The sequence below is a fragment of the Sinocyclocheilus anshuiensis genome, unplaced genomic scaffold (assembly GCF_001515605.1).
Source record: "Sinocyclocheilus anshuiensis isolate Anshui unplaced genomic scaffold, SAMN03320099.WGS_v1.1 scaffold210, whole genome shotgun sequence".
Lineage (NCBI taxonomy): Eukaryota > Metazoa > Chordata > Actinopteri > Cypriniformes > Cyprinidae > Sinocyclocheilus > Sinocyclocheilus anshuiensis.
The window spans coordinates 1,876,998-1,892,789 of NW_015547666.1; the positions used below are offsets into that span (position 1 = coordinate 1,876,998).

The 15,792-nt window shown below is 34.7% G+C and overlaps 1 protein-coding gene across 1 annotated transcript in view; it reads right to left on the reverse strand.

The window, feature by feature from the left end:
• LOC107702567 (ciliary neurotrophic factor receptor subunit alpha-like) overlaps positions 1-15,792 on the reverse strand; it is a 36,488-nt gene that overhangs the window by 12,469 nt on the left and 8,227 nt on the right. The window lies entirely within an intron of this gene.

Here is a 15,792-nt window from a genome sequence, read left to right on the forward strand (position 1 = left end):
AATTATTAGTACAGCAAATATATATTAAAATTATATTGAATTATATTAATATTACAATTATAATATATTAAATAAAACATCTATTCTATGATATTGCTTTATTGATAATTTCTATATTTAATATAGATTAATTGTTTTTGTATAATGATAATAATAATAATTTATAATTTATATTTTCAAATTTTTATAAAATTATCAGTACAACAAATATTGATTAAAATTATATTGAAATTATAATAATGTTACAATTATAATATATGAAATAAAACATTTATATCCTTTATGATATTGCTGTATTGATAATTTATATATTTAATATAGATTATTTGTTTTTGTATAATAATAGTTTTTTTTACCACTAGATTTGCATTTGTACTTGCATTTGTATAATGGCACTTTATAATTACATTAACATTTCAGTTAAAATAAAACATTTTTTGCACATTCTCATAGAAAATGCAATATGGACAAACAACATGTCAGAGTCCTCAAGTCTGTTGATAGTCCACTTCCTGTTTGTGTGCTGCAGTGGATTTGCACACACCTGAGGACCACCTGTGTACTCTTTGGTGCCTGTGTGTAATGAGGGTCACTTGACCACAACAGAGGAGGGCACAGAGAGGCTGGGAAGTCCCGTGCATGTCTTGGCCGCTTTGAGGAGGGGGAAATTTGACTAATGCACTGCAGCTGAGGCCTGTGGAGTGAGATGAGTGATGGCAGAGATGGCCCAGCATCTATGACTCATCCCACGCATCCATCACTGGCCTGTCCTGCACTGCTGAAGCTAAAAAGTTAACATAATTATAAAGTGGCATTATACACAAATATGTAATGGTATATATATATATTCATTGCTCCCAGGTCTCCTAATTACAGCTGTACAACACAGAGAAAGAGTGAGCGGGAAAATTGGAGTGTGTATGCTGTGAGACTCAGAGAATACCTCATCTGCACCTGAGCTGCTCACAACAAAGACCAAAAGAGCTTTTTTCTTCGGTGAATTTCCACTAGCAGCTTCTGCAAGTCTTTCCATCTAGCGTGCGCAGACAAACGCAGCATGTGTGGCGGTTAGTCTCCACATTTTCATTTTAATCGAACTTTATCTTTCATAATTGGAATAGAGAGCATTGCTCATTTCCCCAGCGCTCCTCAAAACCCACAAAACAAAAGCTGCATCCTTTTCATTTCAGATTAAACCACGTTCTCCGCGCTTTCCCCACAGTGGCCACTGAGCACCTGGGCTGTCAAGTGTTTGATTCGATTATTATCAAACTGCAATGTTTCGTCCATCTATTGTACTATATTTCGAGCTGAAATAAACTAAAATGGCTTTGAATTGTAAATGTGTGCTATTCATTCTCAAAATCCCATTCACTTTAATGACAGTTTCTGAGTTGGCGTGGCTATTTCTGAATGGATGTTATTGGAGAAAGAACGGTATTACCTATTACTTACCTATACATACGAATCACTGCAATTTCCAGTTGAAATGAACACAAGAGGCAGCAAAAGTAAAAGTAGTTTCGATTAAGAAAGCCTAATTTTCACACAATTGCTTGCACATTATGATGTTATAAAAAGATGCAATCCTGCACACTATCTACTGTATACTTGCTAAATGTAGAAGTTTATTATCACAAGCAACATTTCGGTCCACTGACCTTCATCAGGCATGCCTGATAGATAGTGTTCGGGATTGCATCTTTTTATATTTTCGACAGTTTTGTTGGACTATCTTTCCTACGCAGCTATCGTTATTTTCAGGTGTGCTGAGTTTGTGTTGATTGAACATTATTATGTCAAGACTTCAAAACAATTTTAACATGCTGTGAAATTTGAAAACTGATACTTTTGAATGTTAGCGTCACATTGTCACATAGCAAGGCCAGACACAATAGGTAAGTGCAAATCAGGATGGTTTATTGACTGGGTAAGGGGATGACTGGAATAGGTGAGTTAAAGGCAGGTGAGTGTCAACACAGTGAATGGTTCCAGGGTGCTTATCTGAGTTCTGATGGTGAGGATCGGATGCCGGTTACGTTGGAGATCGTGGAACAGTTTCTAAGGAGTCGTTGGAGGATCGCGGGAGGACCAGCAGGTAATTCGTTCTAGGAGAATTTGGCAGAGAGAGTCCAGAGCAGTTCGTAGGAGTGAACGGTAGACCGGACAGTGAGTGACTGTGCTGTGTGTGTATTAGTAGTGTGGCTTGATTGGTGACAGCAGGTGCGGGTGATCAGAACTCAGGTGACTGTGATCGGGTAATTATTCTGGATGGTGACTGAAGTGACTGTGATGAATCCCTGACACACATACAGTATGTATGGGTTTTCTAATGCAGTAGGTTTGCTCGATAGCCCACCCGATACGGCGTTGCACACAGGTGAAGCGCTCCTGTGAAAACTACAGTTCGACCAAACAGCTCAAACCTGCGTAGAAGGAAATTAACATAGCAGGGTTTCATCAGCCAGTGTGTTTTGATATCACTTTTGCATCGGGTAGGTTTAGGATTGGGTTTGGTGGTATTTTCCAACTCGAAAATACATTTTTAGTGACACTCCCCGGACATTTGAATTCTGAATCGCCGCAATACGTACCTGAACCATCGTAATAAAAACACTGTAATGTGCCTTAAGCAATATAAATAAAAGTGTGGCCACAGTCACGCATTAAACGTTTGTTTTAGTGCTACTCACTGGACATTTCACTTTGAAACTGCTGCGAAACATAGAATAAGGTACGTAATATCGGTGCTGCAAAAACATAACCACAAGCACACATTTCCAATGAGCCTGGGCTAGAAACATGTCTGGTAACAGTCATTATTTCTGCAGTTTAGTTTTTTCAGTTACATACATCAGCTGATTTTATTTACAAGGCTGTTTTGAAACAATAAGGAGATGGACGGACCGAATCAGATCTGCTGTAGCCATTTGGAGAAATGTCAATGAACATTTAATGTTTGGTTCCACCTGCAATTCTCTTCCACAAACCGTTTCCCAATTGCTATCCTTTTGTGAAAGCTGTCAACACCAGAACTGGTAGTGGGAGTCAAAATGTCCTTCGTGAGCCCTGTAATTTTAGGATACATACTGTAAACCCTCAAATAAAACACTACCATCAGTTAGAAATAACTAGCTGGTGGAAACCCCTAGCCAAAGATGAGCTTTAAAAGCTAGAAATTTGATCTTTAGCTTCTTGTTGTCTACTTCTGGATCAGGTAACATTGCACAGTGCCGAGAGAGACTGAGAGGAAGACAGATATAAAGAACCGAGACAAACAAGACAGTATGCATCTGATGTGCTACTATTAGAGAGAGATATTTATATAGCCGTATCATTATGTACCAAACACGCTCTGACCCTCATACACGGCTACGCCTCGACAATCCCAGGCGCCTCGCTGCATCCTGGGCTTCGTTCAGTGCGGCCAAAGCCCATAATTAAGATTAGGTGCAAGTCTTGTCATTGGAACAGTGAGGAGAGGATTTCTGTCCTACATCACATATTGCAGTGAGTGAAACAATGAATCAGCTGCACACAATATCACTGGGTCCTCATGAGACAAGATAAAAGCTATCTTTTCCATGTAAATCTGAGCTTTTGTCCCAACCAGTTGATTGGTTTCTATTTCTGTAGTCTTACACCCATATTGACATTTTATTGGTACAAAATCCATCTACATATAGCCATCCAAAATGTAGGTGACTTTTTTTTCTTCTTCAGTGGAACAGTAAAGAAGATTTTTAGCTGAAATGCAAATCAATGGCTACTGGCACTTTGAGAGTCCAAAAAAAAACAAAACTTATCAGGCCACACAAAATTAATACCTGTGGCCCCTGAAGATATACTGAGGTCTTATGAAGTGAAAACTGAACATTATTTACAAAAGTATTATAATTTTTGGGTGAACTGTCCCTTTAAGCAAGTTCTGATTATTGCTTCCGATTAGGCAGCGTTGTTATTGTTGGCTAAAAGTAAAAAGAAAAAGAAAGAAAAATAGAAAAAAAATAAAAAAATTATAAAAAATAAAAAAATAAAATAAAATCTGTAATTGAAATAAAGTTGAAATAAAATAAACTATAACAACAGAAATGTTGTCTTGGCAACTAAGTGAAATAAATATATTTGAATATTTGAATACTAAAATAACTACAACTAAACCTGAAATAAAGATAAATTAAAGCTATATAGAAATATAAAAAACAAAATGACAAAAGCACATCAAATTACTAAAACTTAAACGGAAATGAAAATATAAAAATGTAATCTAGCTCTAGTATTATTAGATAGTACAATATTACAAATAATAGTGGAATAACATTGCGATAAGGACAGGCAAATTACTTACAGTTGGAAATGTTGTGGCGTGGTCATGTTTTAATGCATCACATTCTTTAACGGTAATAGGTAACTATTGTAATATATTACAAATGTCATTGTAATTATTTATTAGAACAGAGAACTTATTATAAGACTTTATAATGCATTAATAAGACATTTATAATAAATTATACATAAAGACAGAAAATGTTACAGTTTAGAGAAATCATCATTACTTACATATTTAGGGGTACAACTTTATTTCAAGGTCCAATTCTTGCTATAAACAAACCATTAACTTTGATCTTTGCTTCAGTAAACTCCTAAATTGCTGTTTATAAGAAGTTCATCCCTGTTGTCCTTCACATCAAAATCCAGCACCATACTGTATTTGTTTAGAGCTGTTTTGGACTGTTTGGGCTTATAAACGGTGCTTGATCTGTGCATATTTCTCTCCTGATTCAGACACAACTAATTTTTCACTGGAGAAAGCAATATTATGGATGGAGGATAATGTATAATTACTTGTGTATTAATGTGATGTTTTTATCAGCTGTTGGGACTCTCATTCTGACGGCACCCATTCACTACAGAGCATCCACTGGTGAGAAAGTGATGCAATGCTACAATTCTCCAAATCTGATGAAGAAACAAACTCATAGATACTGGATCGCCTGGAGGTTAGTACATCTTCAGCACATTTTCATTTGTTGAGTGAGCTATTCTTTTGATTTAGCACAATTTCCAAACAATTAGTAATTTATACTGGAATATACAAATTTAAAATATCCTCCCCATTTGCTTTTAGCTATTACAGATATGGGGAACAGATTATAAAATTTACCAAGCGGTCTTTTCAAGTGCATTCATTTATATTTAAGATAAAATGATTTTAATTGAGCTTATAATGAAACTCTTTTAGAGTTAAAATGTAAAAAATAGCGCTGCATAATGAAACTAGACACAAAGTAAACAGACATTAGAATCTATTAAACAAACTCATTGTTTGTTTTTTTTGTCTCTCTTCATCTGCCCATTCAAGGGATGATATCAATTATTTATTTATTGAGATGCTATTCAGATCTTGTGCATATTTCATTAGTGCTCATTTTGCATGAATAGTACAGACAAATGGGTCTCTGCGCTGGTATTTTGCCGGAATTTTGCAACTTGGAACTGTGGATTTGAACCTCGGAGTAAAGCTTGTGTTTACTCTGGGATTAAACTGAATTGGACCACATTAGCACTTCTTTTATTCAGCTAGTCTTAACTGTGTTTTTAGCTTTTCGCTTGCCATCCCCTAATTCTTTGCTAATTCTTTGTTTACGGATTACATCCTTTATAGAAAACGGCATAGTCTTTGTGTTCAGATCCAGCAGAAAAAAAAACTTTTATGGAATGACTTTAATCAGTTAGTTAGTTTATTCCCATCTGCTCCTCTAAAATGCAGAACGCACCCGTGTGTATTCTTGGAACAACACATACACTTCCCTCGGTGTGTATTTCAAACCATCATTCCATGCAATTCAGGTTAATGCGCATACTTGGCGAACCACAAGTTCTAAATCAGTTACTCTGAGAATGAACTGTGTTTGTTTGCACTCTCGTCGGTTGCAGAAGATGGGCATGGGAGCTGTAAACCATCAGCTGGAATTAGTCGTCGATGATCTGTGATGCTAATTTTGAACACTTCCTGTTCTGCTAGACTTCCTGTAGTGATAGGAACGGACACATCAAGAAAAAAGAAAGCTGAACTGACAAAATGAGGGAAGTTGTTAGTGCTAAGTGCAAATTAAATTAGTCCTGCAAATGTAAAGCTCAAGTGTCCAGATACAGCCACACATTTCCTTTTCAAGAGTTCAGTCTTTGAAGATAAAAAGCTGAATTAGAGTGCAGTAATGAGTCACAGCACACTATGTTTTGGTTCAGGAAAGGGAAGTGATTTATTTATTTTTTTTTATCTGGTGCTATGGAGTTCATAGCATGTTTGAGAGCATGTTTTTGTGAGTGTGAACTTGTTACAGAGAACAATTGAATCACATCAAAGGCCACTTATATACTTTAAAGACTTAAATCTGGCACTACATGAATATTTTGGGCCACACACATCCAATACTTATTATTAATATTATTAGAACCATTTTACTTTATGCATTATTTGAGCTGAGACAATTTCCAAGTTATTAGAAAGACAATCAGCTGCAGTGTATACTTACAAGAACATACCATAAATAAACAAACAAATAAATGAATAAAGATTTACAATTTTTAAATTGAATATAGAATGTCCATTCATTTAGATTACACGTTTAACAACACACACACACACACGCACGCACGCACGCATGCACGCACGCACGCACACACACACACACACACACACACACAACCTGCAAATTTGTCAGTAAATAAAATGAAATAAACAGTTACGAAAAATTTAAGATTTGCACTTCAAAAAATAAATAAATAAAAATAATACATGTATTCAGTAGCAACAGGGTTAAAATATGGCTAGCTGTGGAACACGCAATATTCAATTCGATTTACCTGTGTTGATGATCAATATGTAAACTTGCTTATTAAAACAGTTTTTTAGTACTATTACAGAAATCGTATTTATTTCATTTATGTATAACTGACAAATATGCATCAGCGGTGTACTACAAATGTACAGGCATTTTATATGAATTTCAAAAATACTTAAATTCAGGTCTATATATTTTGAGTGCATACTAATGTAAATACTTGTGAATACAGTTTCAGTCTCAAACATTCTTCAATGTCAAGTTTTCAAATGTCAGTAACCGAGTTGGAAATAAATAACTGATGAAATCACAGCAAAACATGAGAGATAAAAGAGAGTTAAAAGAATAAGAGAAGTTCCCACACTATATGTCTATTGCACACAACTCTTTCGCAGTCATTTCCATTCCGTGTTCACGATGTACTGAAAGTCACTTTGAAAGAAAACTGTGCAAAATCCTGCTTACACCTGTTTGGCATAGTCGGCTTTCACTGCTATATTATCAACAGAAGCTGTTTACAGTCTTTCATGTTTGGTCAAGCAGGCATCAGGTGGGGTGAGCCCCACTCCACTGCCGTCAGCTTTAAGCACAGCTGGGCTGGAGGCATGAATACGGGGAGGTGGGCAGAATTTAGAAAATATCACAGCATGGTGACAGCAATCAGCCAACAGTGACTGCTGGGAGTCTGGCAGCTCCATTTGCTGCTCAGTTGCCGACATGCAAGTCAGAAATCTTGAGTTATTTTCTGTATATTTGTTGAAATTGCTTATAAGAGCTTTATACCAAAATGCGTCAGCGTAGTTGCAGTGTCTTAGCAGACAGAAGGTCTAAAACATGCTGAAAAGCTATTTGTTTAGTGGTTTATTTATTTTTCCATGTGTACTATGGCTCATAATACTATCCTAATATTTGTATAATAAGCATCTTTAATATCCTAAATAGGTATCACTTTAGGGACCAATTCTCACTATTAACTAGTTGATTATTAGCATGCCTGTTATTAACATATTAGCTGTTTATTAGTGCTTATAAAGCAGATATTCTGCATGACCATATTCTAAATCCCTAATCCTATCCAATACCTAAATTTAACAACTACTTTACTAACTAACGCTATTATGGATTATGGACTTTAAGCCAGAAGCAATGGTTTAAAGTTAGCGTCATCTTAATGATGGATTTGTTTCATACAAACATGCAGTTTTTCACTTCATAAGACGTTAATTGATGGAGTGGAGTGGATTACTTGTGGATTATTGTGATGTTTTTATCAGCTGTTTGGACTCTCATTCTGACGGCACCCATTCACTGCAGAGCATCCACTGGAGAGCAAGTGATGTATTGCTACATTTCTCCAAAACTCTTCCAATAATAATAATAAAAAAAAACGAATCTACATATTGGATAATTTTCAGTAAATTTCAGCAAAACTGTTCCTCTAATATACATGCAGTTCACATAAAAAAATGTAATAACATAAATAAAAGTCTAATGTCTTTGTGTCTGGTTTCATTATCCAATGCTACTTTTCATGTGTGCATGTATTTTCGCTCTGAAAGATTTTCACTATAAGCTTAATTAAAATAATTGTATCTATATAAATGAATGCACTTGAAAGATAGGATGATACATTGAGAAATAAATGTCATAAATCTGTTCTCGCGTCTGTAGCTATACAGCATAGCTAAAAGCAGATGGAAAGGTTATTTTAAAATTGTATTTCAGTATTGTACACACTGATTTCATATAATGTTCTGTCTTCAGTGGAACACAAAAGAATATATAAAAACAAGATATGTTTGGAACAACATAAGGATGAGCAAATTATGACAGAATTTGGCACCCATCCCTTTAAACTGACAGCCTTGTTACAGTTACAGGTATTCTGTTACTCCTCAAGCCTGGATAAAGCCGGCTCTTGATAATTCACAGAGTATAACAATCTCTTGATCTATTAATTGCATGTGATAGCTCCAGCTTTCAAGTTCCCCTCGGCACTGAAAGCTACACAATAGCACCTTCCTCATCTGTTGAGCTATATCAGCGGGGACATTATAAATTCATCCCATTTCTAAAAGGTGCAAAAAGGTGCTCAAAGCAGCAGTGCTCAGATCTGCCGCTCATTGTGTATAATATCTACAGTCTGTATTCTCATCTTAGCATCAAAGATGACTGTTGAAAACAGCTTTGCCTATACCGTGAGCGGAGGGGAGGCCCGGAGGAATGGGAGATTTCTACATTCTTGAGGGATTACATAAGGGAGGGCATGGTGACCCCTTTCTCCCCTCAGTATCCTGTCCTAGTTAACTATAGCACCCTTTCCTGACTTAAGGCTTTTGGTATGGAAATCATGGCTTTAAGGGATGTGGATTCTTTTATCGGGGCCTTAAATTCTTGGTTTTTTTACTTGCCGTTGTGTATCCAAGGACAATTCCATATAAGTATCCTAGCAAGAAGGAAGGCAACTTTTATTTAGCTTTTTTTCCCTCATATTTAGAACCCAAATTGTGGGACAGATCTATAAAGTGAATCACAAGACTGTTCTGATAGGGTCAAAAACAGCAGGGCGAAAAATAATGCTAAAGCTAAATAATGAAAGGCAACTAATGACAAATAATAAAATCGTGCATAGATAGGATTGCACAATGCATTGCTTTATCAACTTCTAAAAAAGAAAGGAGAAAACAATGGAAGCCTGTTTTCACCTTAGAGTGAAAAATAAAAACCTAATTGTGTGATACAGTTTAAAAAAGGCACATTGAAAGATAAAACAGTAAGATATAAAACCATAGGATGGGAAATAAAACCACATTGTAAAATACAAAGTCGCAGCTGTGATAAATAGCGGGATATAAAGTCAGATTGTGAGATTTAAAGTCACATAGTGAGATATAAAGGCACAACTGTGTTATATAAAAGTTAGACTACAAAAAAAAAAAAATATTGTGAGATAAGTCACAATTATGAAAAATAGTCATATTTTGATGTATAAAATCACATTGAAAAATAAAGTCACACTGTAGGATTTAAGGTCAATTTATGACAGCCACATTGTGAGATTTAACGTCACACAGTAGGATATAAAGTTGCAAATACAAGGTATAAAATCACATTGCAGGACATAAAGTTGCAGTTATGAGAATTAAAGTCACACTACAAGAAATCACATTATGAGATACAAAGTCACATTGTAGGATATGAAGTCGTAAATACAATATATAAAGTAACACTGTAGGATATAAAGTTGGAATTATAAGATATAAAGTTACATTGTAGGTTATAAAGTCACACTTATTAAATATAAAGTCACACTGTAGGATATGAAGTTGCGGTTCTTAGATTTAAAATCACACTACAAGAAATCACATTATGAGATATAAAGTCACATATACAGTTATGATAGAAGATATCAAGTCACACTGTAGGGTATAAAGTCGGAATGATTAGATTAAGTCACATTGTAGTATACAAGTCATAGTTATGAGATATAATGTGATTTCTTGTAGTGTGGCTTTACATCTCAGAACTGTGACTTTATATCTCATAATGTGATTTCTTGTAGTGTGACTTATATGGTATAAAGTTACATGGTAGGATATTATAAGATTATAAGATATACATCACATTATAGGATATGAAGTTGCAATTATGAGATATAAAATCACATGGTAGGATATAATTCACAATTATGAGACAAAGTCACATTCAAGGATATAAAGTCACAATTACGAGGCATAAAGTTAGAGTGTAGGATATAAAGTCACAATGTAGGATATAAAGTCACATTGTAGGATATAAAGTCACATTGTAGGAAATTAAATCACAATTACGAGGCATAAAGTCACAGTGTAGGATATAAAGTCACAATTACCAGACATAAAGTCACATTGTAGGATATAAAATCGCAATGTAGGATATAAAGTCACAATTATGAGATATAAAGTCACAATGTAGGATATGAAGTCACAATTATGTGTAATGTGACTTTATATTGCACAACTGTGACTTTAATATGAGTTCTTGTAGTGTGATTTTATATCTCATAATTGCAGCTTCATATCCTGCAATGTGACTTTATATGTCATAATGTGATTTCTTGTAGTTTGACTGAGACTCAAGAGTCACATTGTTAGATAAAAAAAAAAAAATCACGATTATGAGATATAAAACCACACTACACAAACTCGTTTTAAGAGATTTAAAGTTACATTGTAAGATATAAAGTCGCAGTTATGAGATATAGAGTCACATTGTAGGATATAAAGGTGCAATTATGAGATATAAGGTCATATTGTAGAATAAAAAGTCGCAGTTATGAGATATAGAGTCACATGGCAAGAAATCACATTGAGAGATATAAAATAATATTAAGAGATATGAAGTCACACTATGAGACATCACATATGCCAAATATGAAGTCAGTGCAACACATAAATTCACATTGTGAGAAAGTAAGTCGCAACTGAGAAACAAAAAAAAAAATTGCAATTGAAAATAAATTTGCAATTGTACAAAATGGACTTTCATAGAAAATACTTCTGTCTTCTGTTTTTGTTAGAAACATTGCCATGTTAATAATTTTGTTGCTCTCATAGTGTTGCCACTTGATTTTCACTAAAAGAATCCGGGTCCTGAAGCAAAACCACTTGAGAAGCCCTTCTTTAGTCAAACACGAGTCACATACACATGCACAGGACCATTAGCATACTTAAGGCTACAGTAGATAAGAAAACTCTCATTTGAGTATATAGCGCCGGATACTCCTCTTCGCCCTCCCGTCAGGGAATATAAATACGCCCAGTTGGAGAGCGTGTCTACTGTTGTGGAGAGAAAAAGCAATTAAGTGCCACTTCCAAAATTCACTTTTGACTTTCTACTGATGGGATAGAAGTAGCAGGCCAGCGCAGGTTCTGTCACTCAAGCTAATGAGAGCTATTCCCTCAGCCCCCCTTCTGTGAGATCGTTACTGCTGACCAACAGGTTTAATAGATAATTGTTCGTGGTTCCAGACCCCCTTTGATGCCCAGCCAACATCATCGGTGCAATTCATATCAAATGTAGTGGGAACACCTTAGCGCTTATCACAGAGAACTGACTGTGTGAAACTACAGGAATTCCTTCAGCGCTCCTGTGTTGAGTGCATGAACCGTTGTATGCTATTTAAGAGGAACCATGCGAGCAGGCACTAATGAGATGTCTCTCATTAAAGGGCTGAATATCAACAAAGGAGATGGAACGCCTTAGAAAAATACATACACGTACAATACCTCAAAGAGGCACTGGAAGTAGTGCCACATCAAAAAAAAAAAAAAAGGATGAGAAAACAAATATTACATTAAATATTAATGTGTACATCATTTTTCAGATGAATCAGAATCTCAAGTGGAATCGGTAGGATAAAATATTAAATTAACAATTTTGGTCAGAACATTTAGTCAATTTAGTCAGAAGTAATAATAACCCAAAAGCCCAAAAGAGCTGGTTTTTGACTACTGCTTGCATAACAGTTTATATCAGTTTTTGTGACCATCATTACATTTGTTTGGGATTTTTTTCATTCGAAATAAAATAAAATAAATTAAAAATTGTGTGTGTAAAAGTCTGTGTCATTTTATTATTGACTGATTGTTTATGTATCAAAATGTATTTAAAGACTAAAGGGCCTTTAGTCTTTAAAGACCATTTAGGGTTGTTAAATTATTAAAAAATATGGTAGCAAAATATTATCTAATTAACTCAACTAATGCTATGCTGGTTAATTAATCAAATTAATCCCAATTAACTAAAGACACTACATTATTGTGATAATCTACGATAAGTAGATAAGACATTGAATGATTGTGATAAAGACTGCAGACTGAAATATTGAATAAATATTACAGAAAATGCATTTCTATTGAATGGAACATGAATATTACTGGCCTGCAGTCCACAACAATTCAATTTGCCGTTTTTCTAAATAAATAAATAAAACAAAATGATAGTAAATAAAATATTTTTTTACTTAATTAAAATTATATTACAATTATACAATTAAAATTATATTATTTTCTATTCTATTCTATTACATTAACAGAAATATACAGTATATTACAACTTTATTTCAGCTAGCTGCCAAACTTGTACTAAAATAAATAAAACTAGAAATAGACATATACAGACATATTACAAAATACATAAACAAGTTAACCCTAAAATGTCAACAACAATTAAAATGAAAATATAATTTTGATTAGATCAGCAACTTATGTTATCTATAATCTATTATAAATTAATTACTTTTTTTTTTTTCCAAATTACAGTTAGAACCCTAGTATTAATAAATTATATTACAAATAAAATAATAAAAGACGTGTTTTTATCTTTTCATTTGTCGTCTAACATATTTTATTGACACACACGCACGCACGCACGCACGCACACACACACACTTTGTTGTGTTTCCATGTTTTATGGGGACATTCCATAGGCGTAATGGTTTTTATACTGTACAAACTGTATGTGCTATTGCCCTACACCAACCCTACCCCTAAACCTACCCCTTACAGGAAACTTTCTGCATTTTTACTTTCTCAAAAAAACTCATTCTGTATGATTTATAAGCTTGTTTCCTCATGGGGACCTCAAAAATGTCCCCACAAGGTCAAAATTGACTAGTATTACTATCCTTGTGTATATACATTTGTGTCCCACACACACTGATCCAGTGCTCCAGACAGATGCGCCCCTCGCTGTGCAGAGTCAGATCATAAGGCAGCAGCCCTTAGGGGGTTGTGACACTGAATAAGGCGTGTGAATACACAAACCTTTATCCATCGACATCTCAAGGATGCCCCTGCTGATCCCAGAATCAATATGGGCGGCAGAGACGGAGCCAAGGTGCATTTTTCAATCTCTACGCTCTGAGCGTCAAGAAACAGCTTACAGCGCCCCGAGGAAAAATAACCTTACAGCTGAACAAACTACTTCATCATACTGTTGAAGCTGTCAGAGGTGAATGTTAATGTCTAATGCAGTATAATGCAATAGGAGAGAGGACTGAAGAGCTCTGATTCTGCCATTGACTCATGCATGCGTGTAAATCGTTGACATGCAAGCATTTGATCAACCTGTAATATAGGTAACACTGTAAAATCCTGGTTATGAGTCATTCAGGGCTTTCGTTTATTATTAATGAGCAAATCGTTTTCTTAACCGAAGGCCTGCACTGAATCCCATAGGAAAGAAAAAATCAAAAGTGAAATCTCTTTAATATCTCAATTTTTCTCCTGGACAGAAATGAGATTAATGAAGAATAAAGAGAGGCCTTCATGCTTCTCAAGTGTCTTCCTTCCTTTCCTTCCTTCCTTCCTTCCCTCCCTCCCTCCCTCATACATGTTCTGCACAATTTGTGATATGGACTTAAATGGTATGTCAATCCTGCAACAATCAGTTGTGCTATTAATTTTCTACAAATCCTGTGAATAATTATTTTTAAAAATAATTTTTAGTGTAACACTGAAAGAGCTGGTTAAGAGCCTCAAAACAAATAAACAAATAATAATAATAATAGTAATAATAATAATAATTATTATTATTATTATAAATAACTATTAGAAATAATTATAACAACAGCAGCAAAGAACGATAATACTTTCAAAGAATGTTTTTTTTAATGTCACATTGTAGCCAAATTATTATTATTATTATTAATAGTCATTTTTTTTACTGTATAATTCAATCAAATTAATGATGGTGAGCATGAGACTACTTTCAAAAACAGAAAAAAATCTTACCAAACCCAAACTTATGAACAGATCATCATCATCATCATCATCAACAACAACAACCAAAATAATAATAGCATATTGTAGAAATTATCTGATTTTCTTCTACGTTGTAAAACTATGTATAATTTTTAACATAAGATAATCTACAAATAGGCTACAATAACAATTTCAACTTCAAAATGTTAACTTTCAGCTGACTACACATTATACGGTACTTTACTTGCATCTTTTGCTTTCAAAATTAAAACAAGATATAATAATAACAACAACAACAACAACAATAATAATAATAATGGCTGCAATGTGAAAAGTTTTTGTAAAAAAAAAACAACAACTTTGAACGTATTATTTGCTGTTGTTATAATTATTTCTAATAGATATTTCTAATGATAAATATTATTATTTATTTGTTTTGAGGCTCTTAACCAGCTATTAAACAGTAAATAATGTAAATAAAGTAATACAATATTTTCACAACTCTTTGAAGAAGTAATTTCATGGTCTCTCTGATAGAGGGGGAAAAGGTACAAGGCGAGGATATTTGTGGAGAGGGAATAATGGGTTTCAGCACAAATGTATTAAACTCCACATTGAGGAGAAACAGCTTGAGAGCCAGACCCATCAGCACTTACTCGTGTGTGTACATGAATGTGTGTCCATTCGCACGCTAGTGGCATCACCATCCTGATGACAGATAATGATGCGTAATATCACTTGTCTCTGAAATAATCAGAAGTCCAGCATCTCTGATGACAGGCCTGCAATGGGGCAATTACAGCCAATGAGAGGAGCATCTGTTCAGCAGAGCCCAGAGCGTCACACGCATGTGAGGATCTGTGACACACAATTCATCTACACTGAGAGCAGCCACACCATTCACTGAACCAGACCTGTGATGATTACGCTAAATACATGAGAGAAAGTCTCTGATGAGACACTGGACAAAACGTAATAAAGGGTATGAGGTGATAAAGGTGAGTTTTTGAGGTGTGATTACAGTGAACTGGATTTCAGACAGCACACACTTAAGGTGTGTTCATGTTAGCGCAATTTCAGATGCTTTTCACCCTCACGCGGAATTCGAGATGAAATTTGTGAAAAATAGGCAAACTACTACTTGTAATTGGTGTGTATGAATTCATAAGATGTGATTCGTATGAAAATCGTTTTTATAAAAA